The following is a 12,317-nucleotide window of genomic DNA, read 5'->3' on the forward strand; positions in this document are numbered from 1 at the left end:
CTTTCTTTCTTTCTTTCTTTCTTTCTTTCTTTCTTTCTTTCTTTCTTTCTTTCTTTCTTTCTTTCTTTCTTTCTTTCTTTCTTTCTTTCTTTCTTTCTTTCTTTCTTTCTTTCTTTTCCCTTCCTTCCTTCCTTTCTTTCTTTCTGCCTGTGTTCTATACTGCTGACTCATTTTTTTGACTTTCCCTTCTTGCTCATCACATACATTTAATCAGTTGTCAAGTCCACTTGATTCTAGTTTCCCCATTCCTCTTATATTGAGCTGCCTTTTCCCCCTCTCATATCCTCATTCAGACTCTTCCCTTTTTTTTTCACTTAGACTAGTGCAGTGGTGTCTCTGAATACTAAGTTTTTAAGTTGGCAACATGCAAGTGTGTTTTAAATGAAATTTAAAATTTCATTGCAAGATATTCTTTTAGAACCCCTGAATTATTGTAAAAGACTTTTAAGTGATCTTTGTACCTCTAGGCACTCCCCTTTCCATCTTGTTCTATATGCTGTTATCTTTATTGCCTATCTGATACATTCACCCTTAAAAAAACCTTAGGTGACTCCCCTCTGCATTAAAGTATAAACTCCTTAAAACATTCAAGGCCCTCCAAAAAAGGCTTTAATTTACTGTTCCAGTCTATCTCACATCATTACCTTTCATGTCCTCTACATTGCAGAGAAATTGAACTACCAAGCGTCTTCCATTCTTATCCTACTCTATCCTGACTCCAATGCTTAAGTTCTCGCCATCTTCATACTCAGATAGGACACATGTAGTGCTTGTTTAGATTAAGTATATATTCATATGGATTTTCTCAGTGTAGCTAATAGGGCAGTGTTAGGAAAATTCTCTCTAGAATCTTACCTGCTCCCCTACAAGGGAGGCTCTTTACCTAGAAGAGATCAGGAGAAGGGGCCAAAAAGCTGAACACTGCTCTTCTCAGAGAGAGGATACTAGACTAGAATTAAATCTACTCATTCCCCCCAAATATTGCTAGTTTATGGGAATGATTATCTTTTACTTAGGTTCAAGACACTCTCCTGGTTGCTATCAAAACTTTACCCTTTCCCACAAAATACTAATTATACAACACCATCACAAATAATAAGTGAGAATAAATCTTTTTATGCAAGCAGGCAGAGATCAGAAATGAAAGAAGTTATACAGGTGAGAATATAACGGAAAATATGTTGAGGGGATGGACTCTCTTTAAGTGAGAGAGAACCCAATCTCACCTACAGATTAATTCCCCAAAGTCTCCCCAAAGGAGAAAAGTTGGAAATCAGGGATATGTTGATCCACCAGGACCTTTTTGTATCTGTATCCTCCCCAGGTCTTCTCTCTCTCTGCAGTCAATCCTAAGGAGAGTATGGAACTATGTGTTCTCTTTTGAAGCAGAAAAAAATAGACTGTCTTCTCCAGAGCTTTTGCACCAACTTTGTTCCTTATCCTGGAACACAATGATTTATTGTTTTCTCTACCAATGAGGAGAGTCTTGTGCAAATTCTGGCCACTTTGAGACTTGGGATACACTGAGAATGGACATCCCCCACATCTCCATTTGTAAAAAAGTTCTCTCCTTTCTTTAAGTTAAGGTGTCACTTCTTTTTGTCCCAATTTTGCCACATCCCCTCCAACATTCATTACTCTCCCCTGCTGTCATTTTAGCCAATCTGGTAGGTGTGAGGTGATACTTCAGAGTTATTTTGATTTGCATTTCTCTAATTATTAGAGAATTTCTCTTGTGCTTATTGATAGCTTTGATTTCTTTATCTGGAAATTGCCTATTCATGTCCCTTGCTCATTTATCAATTGGAGAATGGCTTGATTTTTTGTACAATTGATTTAGCTCCTTGTATATTTGAGTAATTAGACCTTTGTAAGAGTTTTTTGTTATAAAGATTTTTCCCCAGTTTGTTGTTTCCCTTCTGATTTTTGTTGCATTGTTTTTGTTTGTACAAAACCTTTTAATTTAATGTAATCAAAATCATTTATTTTACATTTTGTAATTTTTTCTAACTCTTGCTTTGTTTTAAAATCTTTCCTTTTCCAGAGATCTGACAGGTATACTATTTTGTGTTCACCTAATTTACTTATAGTTTCCTTCATGGGATGATTTCTGAAACCACTCCATTTCCTAGCTCAAAGTGACCTCTTTTCTTTATATTTCTTACAGAATTTTCTCCAGCTCTCTCTCTTTTGAACTCATCATTTTCTCCCTAGTGCCAGAGTTAGTTGTGCACATGCTTGATGTAATCCTCTAGTCAATGGTAAACCCTTATTTGGTTATAAACCTCCTGAGAGTAAGAACTTAATGCTTACCTCTTACCATATTTGTAGATTATGGGGTCATAGATTTGGAACTTTCTGAAAGAGACTTCAAAAGACCTTTGGATTTTTTGGATGAGGAAACTGAGGCCCAGGGAAGTTAAGTGAATTTCCTTAGATCACATATGCAATAAGCCTATTAGAGGTCAGATTTAAATGTAGGTTCTCTGACCCAGAGGATAAATAAGAGACCCTTTTTATTGTTGTTGTTGTTGTTGAATCATTTCAGTCATGCTCAACTCTTTGTGACCCCCTTTGGACTTTTCTTGGCAAAAATACTGGAGTGGTTAGACATTTCTTTCTCCATCTCATTTTACAGTGAGGAAACTAAGGCAAACCAGGGTTAAGTGACTTGCTAGAGGTTGCACAATTAGTAAGTGTTTGAGGCCAGATTTGAATTTGGGAAGCTCAATCTTCCTGATTTCAGGCTCAGTGCTCTATCCACTGTACCACCTAGCTATCTGTACTACACTATAATATTTAACATAGTGCTTTGCACATAGTAGGTGCCTGACACCCTTTGGTTGAATTTTTCATAATCCTGAGATAAAATATCATTATCGTCATTGGGTTTGTGACTTTGGACTGGTACTGTATCACCCAGAAACCAAGACTGTTTATTGCAATAATAACAATAGCAGATATTTATAGAGTACTTAGAGGTTTGTAAAGTGCTTTCTATATAGAATCCCGAGGGCCAGGTATAGAGGAACCTCTGTCTTCTGCTGCTCTCCAGCACCCTTTGTCTACACTTGTCTCTGGTGCCTTCAGGGCTATACAATGACTAATCTGGGTTTCCACACTGCACACTTCATACTTATGGACTACAAAGGATGCTCTATTGTTTTTTCTCTGTCTTCAGAACTGAAGATCAGGTTTCCTCAGGTCCCATCCTCGCACTCCCATTTCCTGTACATACTCTGAGATATCCAAAGGCTTGGGTGTGGAGATTTAAAAACACTCCAATACAGGCCAGACCTATGGTATGGCCCTGTCGATGACACACATTTGGCTGGTGCATCATCTGACTCCTCTTCTTAAGGCAAGTGTCTACCTAGTTGCCATGTTATCCATGGTTTCTCTTGAATATGCCCTGGCTATAACTGAACATGGAGATCATAGGTTGAAAGCTGGAAGAGGCTTTGGAGAACATCTAAGTGAATCCCCTTATTTTACAGATAGGGAAAAGTAAGCCTGGGGGTGGTTATGATTTAATTAAGGTCACATGAGTGGACTCCAAGGCAGGATTTGAACCATGGTTTTCTGACTCCAGAGCCCTTGTTTTATTTTATTTTGTTTTGTTTTGACTGACTGAGACCACTTTTCTACTTGGCCAGACTGAGGTGGGGGCTGTAGAAGGAGGAGGATCTGATAAAATGGAAGTACAGTAGAACCTACTAGACCCAGAGATAAGAGAGATAAGTTTAAAGGATCAGGTTGGATTCCATTGTTTTGAAGTAATTTTTTATTTCTTCCCTCCTCTGTGGCACCCTTAGGAGGAGCCCTGAGCACTGTCAGAATGCTGGAGCTGGACTTGGAGTTTCTAACTCAAAGTTGAAAACAGATGGAAATAGAATGCCAGGATTAATACAAAAGGCATGTGGCAGAAAGATCAAATGCATGACGAGAACGAGTTTGTTTTCAGTAGAGTTGTGTGCTTCCTTTAGAAACAGATTTGGGGGAAGTCTGCTGAAGGGGGATTGCACCCCTTGCAAAGTGGTCCAGGTGCCTGGAGGACAATAGAATATTGTCGTCTTCCCCAACTCAAGTTAGCACAGGGTGGGTTCCATCTTTAATTCTGGTGAGTTTCAGTGATCTTTGATTAGTTTGTATTGGACATATCAGAGACTTCCCTATCTGGGTCTGTAAAATTAACTCTTCCCCCACCCCCCTCACTTCCCCCCTTCCCCCAAACTGCAGAGGGGTAGTGGTGGAGGTCAGGCTTGAATTTCCTCACATCCTGGGCTTGTAGATCTTTAATGGTTAAGGAAACAACTGATTCCTTTTCCCTTTTGACAGCTAAAGCATGGAAGGGTGGTTGTAGCTAAAATCCAGATTGTGCCCATTTTAAATCTAGCTCTTTTTCCCGTCTTGCTGATCTGCTTTCCATGTCCACATTTTTCCCATATCTATGGTCCTATATTGGAGAGAATAGAGAATTCTGGATTTAAGAGAAGAGAAAAGGGTTGAGGAGAGGAAGAGCAAAAATGACTAAAAAGCCAGAAAAAGTATAGGAACAGAACCAGCTAGGTGATTCAATGGATTGAGAGCCAAGCCTAGAGATGAAAGGTGTTGGCCCCAGATACCTCCTAGCTGTGTGACCCTAGTCAAGTCACTTAAGTCCTGTTTCCTAGTCCTTACTATTTTTCTGCCTTGGATCCAATACTTAGTATTGCTTTCAAGATAGAAGGTAAGAGTTTAATTTTTTTTAATTAAAAAAAAAATTGGAACAGGATAGGGAAAAAAGAGATCAGAGAAATCCCCAAACTCTCTCTGATCATCAGAAAAGGATCAGAAAGCTCATTGATTTTGAACTTGGAAGAAACCTGGATGGTCATCTAGTCCAACCACCTCATTTTACATATGAAGAACCTGAGTTCCAGAGAGGCTAAGTGACTTTCTTAAAGTCATCTAGATTGAACTTGGCAGGCTAGGAGTTAAGTTCAAGTCCTTTGACTCCAAAATCCCAAGTCCTTTTGACTATCATGATAGTAACCACTCATTTCACAGTGGGGACTGTTAGTGGTGATTGTAGGGAAGCATCATGTTATAGGGATGGAGATGGAAAAAGAACCATTTTCCTTTTATCTGGAAGGGATTTGTAGACAAATGATTTTACAGAGCACTGTCAGAATGCTTTAAGGAAAACAGGAGGTTTGTTCAGTGCCAAAGGAAATGATCAGGGTCTTTGTCAAGACTCTCACAAAGCAATCTTCCTAATTGTCTTAATATGACACACAGCTACCCTTCAGCTATACTAGGGTTGTTGGCTCTTGTGAGGAAGAGGCAAATGACTTGATAGATGTTTGCAGAGCAGGACTACGTAAATCTTTTGAACTGGGGCTGGAAAAGATCATTTAGTACCCAAACAGAGAGAATGAGGTGGTCGGAGCAAAGAGATTGAGATTTATGAGCATAAATAAAACTGGTGCAGCCTGAAGCTTGGAGACCTCACAGCTTGGGGAAACCAGCTGAAGGAGCCTCTCAGCTGCCCTCTGAGGTGCTTTTTGCCTTGCTGGTGATTACCTGAGGCATATAGAAAGGTGGGATGGCTTTCATATGTGGCTTGCCTTAGCCGATTCTCTATGAATATGTTTCCTAATTGCTGGAGGGCCAGTTTGGCAGTCAGCTAGCAGCAGGCTCTTTCACATTATGAGAATAAATTTCTATATGGGGACTAGAAATATAAAAATATCAAATGAAAAGAAAGCAGTAGCTAATTGCAAAACCTTTGTTAACTTCAATCTATCTTCTTGCCCAGAATACCCTCATTGTTTTCTTCTCCCCCATTTGTCTTTGATCTTGCTCTTCTTTCTTTCTTTTCCTTTTTTCTCTTTCTTTCCTTTCTTCCTTCTTTCTTTCTTCCCTCCTTCCTTCCTCTCTTTCTTTCTTTCTTTCTTTCTTTCTTTCTTTCTTTCTTTCTTTCTTTCTTTCTTTCTTTCTTTCTTTCTTTCACCCTTACCTTATGTCTTAAATTCAATACTATGTATTGGTTCCAAGGCAGAAGAGTGGTAAGGGCTAGGCAATGGGGGTTAAGTGACTTGCCCAGGGTCACACAGTTAGGAAGTGTCTGAGGCCAGATTTGAACCTAGGACCTCCTGTCTCTAGGCCTGACTCTCAATTCACTGAGCCACCTAGCTGCCCCATCTTACTCTTATTTCAAAGATCCTATGTATCAATCTGGAAGGGACCTCAGATGTCTAATACCTTCATTTTACAAATGAGGAAAATTAGGGCCACAGTGTCTTAGTAGTAATGAGAGTCTTATCTCTTTTAAGGAAGCTTTTCCTGAATGGCTAGCCTTCAGTGGCCTTTCCCTCCTTTGAATTCCCATGAAGCTTGTTCCCTGGCTCCCACCTATTGAGTCCTGAGCATAAATTACCATGTTTATTTCTTTATTAAAAAAAAAAACAACAACAACAACCCTTACCTTCTATCTTAGAATCAATACTGTGTATTGATTCCAAGGCAGAAGAGTAGTAAGGGCTAGGCAATTAGGATTAAGTGACTTACCCAGGGTCACATGGCTAGGAAGTGACTGAAGTCAAATTTGAACCCAGGACCACCAGTCTCTGGTCCTGACTTAATCTTCTGAGCCACCTATTTGTCCTGTTGGTAATTTTACAATTTTATTTTACATGTAACAATAAATTTAAAATAAATATAATAAATAAAAATTTATTATTTAAAAAATTTTATTTGCTCTATCTTTCCAAATAGATAAGTATCTACAGGGTAGTATTTTGCCTTATGCTTTCTATATGCTAGCACCCCTCCAGTTCTTATATACAGTAGATGTTTAATAATTTTTTTTATTATTGTTTGTGACACTTTATAATGATCCTTAGAATTTGAAGAAAACACTGCTGAATATTGAGAGAGTTGGTCTTCCTGAATGAAAAATCTTTCCCCTTTCAACAGCCTCAGCAACCATTTATTTTCTTTAAACAGACATTTATTGAATTCTCCTACAAAGTTCTAGATGAGACCATCAAGGCGATTGGGTCCTTGAAAAGCTATATAATTAGTCTGGACACTCCTATCAAGTTAGAAAGAAACTGGGACAGATTGTGTTATCATGCCAGCTCATGCCAGCTCTTGGAATTCCACAATCTGAACCATCAACTGGCAACTGTTCTTGCCCAAGATGGCTTCTTGCAAAAAGTAGGACCAACCTAGCTCTAAGAGTGGGGAAGCCCAGAAAGTGGCCTGCAAGGTCGTACACACATGCATACCTATACACATATGCCACATACATGTGACATCTATACAATATGTATGTATGTATGTATGTATAGGATATGTGTGATTTACAAAGAAAGGCAAAAAGACAATCCTTGCCTTTGAGGAGCCCCTATTCAAATGGGAGAAGCAACATGGAAATAACTACGTATCTACCAGATATATGTGTTTATATTTTATTTGTGTACACATAGTATATACATAGGAACACATTATAATGGGAGAAGCCACTTACAAATAACTATATACACCCAAGATTTGTATATACACATATATGTGTATGTGTATATATATACCCACAAACACAAGCACATATACATATATAGACAGAGTAGATAGATTGCTGGAACAGAAATGAGATCAATTCATCTTCCTGAATTCAAATCTGATATGATCTTGGGCAAGTCACTTAACCCGTTGCCTCAGTTTCTTCATTTGTAAAATGAGCCAGAGAAGGAAATGTCCAACCACTCCGGTATCTTTGCTAAAAACACTAAATGGGGACATGAAAAGTTGGACATGACTGAGATGACTGAGGAGGTAAACAACAAAATACATCAATAGCACATATATATCATACAAAATAAATGACCTCTGACTTTTTATATATATGACATATAATGCTTGGCCATTATGCTCTAGTGAGGAGGATATGATAGATGTATAAATAATTCTAAGAAGAAATGATAAATTCGTAAAGGAGAACCAGACAAAATGGCGCGAGGTCTGAGAAAGGAAAGAATATTTCCAACTGGGCAATCAGTGTAAGCTTCAAGACGTTGGTGGTATTTAAGTTTAAGCTTGGAGAAGAAGTTAGGATTCACCAGACGGAGATGATAGGGATGGGAGGGTGGGAGAGAAGAGAGAAGGGAGAATGTCATTGTAGTGATAGTGGGTAGAGTGAGTAAAAGTAAAGATAAAAAAGCAGAGTCACAGAATGACCTGGAAAGGACCTTGGAGATTGCCTTGTTCAACCCTGTCATTGCACAGTTGAAGGAATCAAAGCTAGAACAGATGAAATGACTTGGTTAAGGCTATGTAGCAAGCAGGAGAGTTGGGCTTCACATCTGACTAATTCTAGGGCTCTGTAGGATTCAGGGGGAGGTAAAAAATGGGGTAGTACTAGGGGAAGGGAATGTCAGGCTCTTTTAAACTGTCCCTCTTACCAATATGGAAGTGTGTTTTGCTTGATAACACACATATGGCTCAGTAGGGAGAGGGAAGAGAGTTTGGATTTTATAATCTTGGAAATTTTTGTTAAAGATTATTATTGTATATAATTGGGAAAATAAAATACCTTTGAACTGAAAAAAATAAAAAATTTAAAAGATACATAGAGGTAAAAACTGCTCTTCACATGCAGCTCATTGACTTGTTCCATAAATGGCTGGACAGAGTCTTCCATTTTGCCTCAGCAAAATATCACTACCAAGGAGCTGCTTGGATACTTCCTGACTTGATTTTTAAACCTTTCTTCTTTTACGATTTTCCACTAAAAATCTGTCATTCACTTTCATTTTTAGGCACTTTTGTCATCCTTTGGCCTTTAAAACATTTTTCTTTTCTTTCTTTCTTTTTAAAAAATGTGTTCCACTACTAACTCTGCCTGTCCCACATATTTGTGTGACTTTGGGTAAATCACATAGCCTCCTTAACCTTCAATTTCCTCATCTATGGAAACGGGGTGATGGGGGAACACATTTTTTTCTTTTTCATTTATTTATTTTTTTGGTTATACCTTTAAACCATTTATGACATTCCTAAAGAGGGAAAGAAAAATCTCTTGATTTTAAAACTATAAGGTTAAAAGGAAATTTCCCAATCCTCCATTTCATTGCCCCACCGTCCCTTGATTGTTGTTGGATCCTCACCTGGGATTTCCTTTAGAGCAGGGAACTCCCAGGGTGGAAACTTCCTCCTTTGATGCAGATGAGATGATCAGCTTCATGTAATTTACTGTTTTTTTTTTTGTGTGTGTGTATGTGTGTGGTTTTTTAAACCCTTACTTTTCATTTTGGAGTCAATACTGTGTATTGGCTCCAAGGCAGAAGAGTGGTAAGGGTAGGCAATGGGGGTTAAGTGACTTGCCCAGAGTCACATAGCTGGGAAGTGTCTGAGGTCAGATTTGAACCTAGGACCTCCTTTCTCTAGGTCTGGCTCTCAATCCACTGAGCCACCCAGCTGCCCCCTAATTTATTGTTTTAAAGAGTTACCCGGTGGCACTGAGAGGTCCAGAGACTTGATTAAGGACAAGTAGCCAATCAACAAGCATTTATTAAATGATTATTATGTGCCAGGCACTTTACTAAGGGCTGAATTTACAAGGAAATGCAAAACCCCCACAATCTTTGCCTTTGAGGAACTCATATCTAAAGGGAAAGAAAACACGTAAATAACAATGTATCTACACTCTCCCTGTCTCTGTTTCTGTTTCTTTCTGTCTCTTATGGAAGGTAATCTCAGTGAAAAAGTATTAGCAATGTGGGAAGTGGGAAAGGGCTTTCTCTGAGGGGGAATTTGAACTGGTAGCTAGAATTTCTCAAAGGTAGGATTTAAACCCAAGTCTTCCTAACTGAGACTGGCCCTCAATCCACCATACCATGCTGCCTCTCTAGGATATTCTGGAAAGAATTTAAATTTCTTTCCCTAAAATGGGTGAGTCCAAGGATTTGGAAGGAATTGAGTTGAACTCATCTTTCTCTTCTGCCATTCATAAGCCCTCCTCAGATGGTAATTGTATTTATCTTAGAAAAATACCTCATAATTATACTTCCCAGTGTTGGGTTTGTGTGTTCAGGCCTCTTGGTGGTGTCTATTTATAGCATGTGGGGCCCTCCTTGGTAGATCCCTGGGAAGACTCACATGGAAACCAAAGACAACCTTTGGGTACCTCCTAAGTAGTGGCTGATGCTGACCTAACTCCCTCCCGTGTTCCTTAACACTGCAGCCTCTGAACAGTTTATAATCAATCCACTTTGCATTTATACGAGTGCCGTCTTAGAAGTGTTCTTAAACTGTTTTCAGGGGTCTCTGCTTTGTCATATTAGATTCTGGGCTCTTTCAAAGGCAAGAAAATCAGATCTTTTTTTTCTTTTGTCCATGCCCACATCACTCGACAGAAGGTGTTTCCTCTATGGGGGCATTTTGTAAATACTAACACGAGTGAATGGGTATGTGGACGTATTCCAAATGTAGTCATCATAGCTTTCCAACATCATGGAAAGAGGGCTGGAGCCAGGAGTCTGGTGTTTAGGTCCAGCTCTGCCATACTGACAGTGTGATCTTGACCAAGTCACTTGATTTTTCTTGTTTACACCTTAATGTTCCTGGTAGGTAAAAAGAAAATAATACTTGTATCTCATAATGCTCTTGTGAGAATTCACAGGATGTGAAAAATGTGCAAACTATAAAAAAAGCTGGGGGCACCTAGGAAGCACAATGAATAGAAAGTCAGACTTAGAGATGGGAGGTCCTGGGTTCAAATATGGCCTCAGACACTTCCTAGCTGTGTGACCCTGGGCAAGTCACTTGACCCCCATTGCCTACCCTTACCACTCTTCTGCCTTGGAACCAATACACAGTATTGATTCCAAGACAGGAGGTAAGGGATTAAAAACATATATCTAAAGAACTTTAGCAATTCAAGGGTTTGATATTTTCTTGAGACAATGTTATAGTAGCAATCAATGAGATAACAGTTAATTTTGTTGTGATCCTGGTTCATGACATCAAAGGATATTGATGGGCTAGACTCTGTTTATAATATCAATGCTTCTTGAATTGAATTGGGGTTACAGAGAGAAGCTTGATGGTGCAGTGGATAGAGCAAGGGCCTGGAGTTGGGAAGACTCATCTTCCCAAGTTCAAATCTGGCCTCAGACACTAACTAGCAGCATGATCCTGGGCAAGTTACTTAATCCTGTTTGCCTTAGTTTTCTCATCTGTAAAGTGAGCTAGAGAAGGAAATGGTAAATGACTCCAGTAACACTGCCAAGAAAACCCCCAATGGGGATATAAAGAGTCAGACATGGCTAAAATGACTGAACAACAAAGGGTTATAGAGATGTTTGGAGAAGTAGCTCATTTGGGTTGGCTACTGAATATAAAACTAGTCAGTAAAAATGGTGCTACAAGGCTTCCGGGTTAAGATGGCGGCAGAGTAAGAAGCAGCTCTTAACCTCCCCTGACCGAAACACACAAAACTCCTCAAGGGGACATAAAAACAAGTCCAGACGAACGGAGGAACCCCACAACAGGGCACAGCGTGGAAGGTACGTGGAATCGAGACATTTCCAGGCTAAAAAGGGCTCTCACTCACTCAATTGCGGGCTGAGCAACTGCCCCACCCCCACCCCCTCCACACTCACCTATAGCTCCGAACCCAGCTAAAAAGAAATAGAGCAAGTTTGGGGCACCCATCGAGTCATCGGCAGCTCCGGAGCCTGTTCCTGAGAGCAGCAAGACTTAGGACCCCATTAAGTCAAGAACGCACGCGAAATCTGAGCGCGCGGGAGCAGAGAGTGGACGCTGGGAGCAGAGAGCCGGTGGAGCAGAGGCGTGGGTGCCAGCTGAGCAGAGGCGTGGGCGTGGGTGGAGGCGGACACAGCCAGGAACTAAAGCCTAAGTGGGGAACCAGTGCAGACGGGTATACGACTGTGGAAGCAGAGCCCTGAGACTTGTAAAGAAACCTCCTGCAGAGGATCAAGCAAGGGAATCCACCAGGGGGCTTGACCTTGGAAAAAACTAGAACTCAGACCTCAGGACTGAGCGCGAGGATAAACCTGAGAAGCTGCTGGGCTAATGATGGCTAATCAGTTACAGGAAATTCAGAAGAGAAAGAATAATAACAAAAAAAAGAAGTCTCTAACACTCGACAGCTTTTACACAGAGAAAATCCAGACAACCGAGCAAACAGAGGAGGAGAACAAACAACCATCCAGACCCTCCCCAAATAAGGAAAACTCCTCACAAGCTATGGAAGAGTTCAAATCTGAGATTTTGAGGAAAATGGAAGAGATCTGGCAAGAAAATAACAG

The sequence above is a fragment of the Gracilinanus agilis genome, chromosome 4 (assembly GCF_016433145.1).
Source record: "Gracilinanus agilis isolate LMUSP501 chromosome 4, AgileGrace, whole genome shotgun sequence".
Lineage (NCBI taxonomy): Eukaryota > Metazoa > Chordata > Mammalia > Didelphimorphia > Didelphidae > Gracilinanus > Gracilinanus agilis.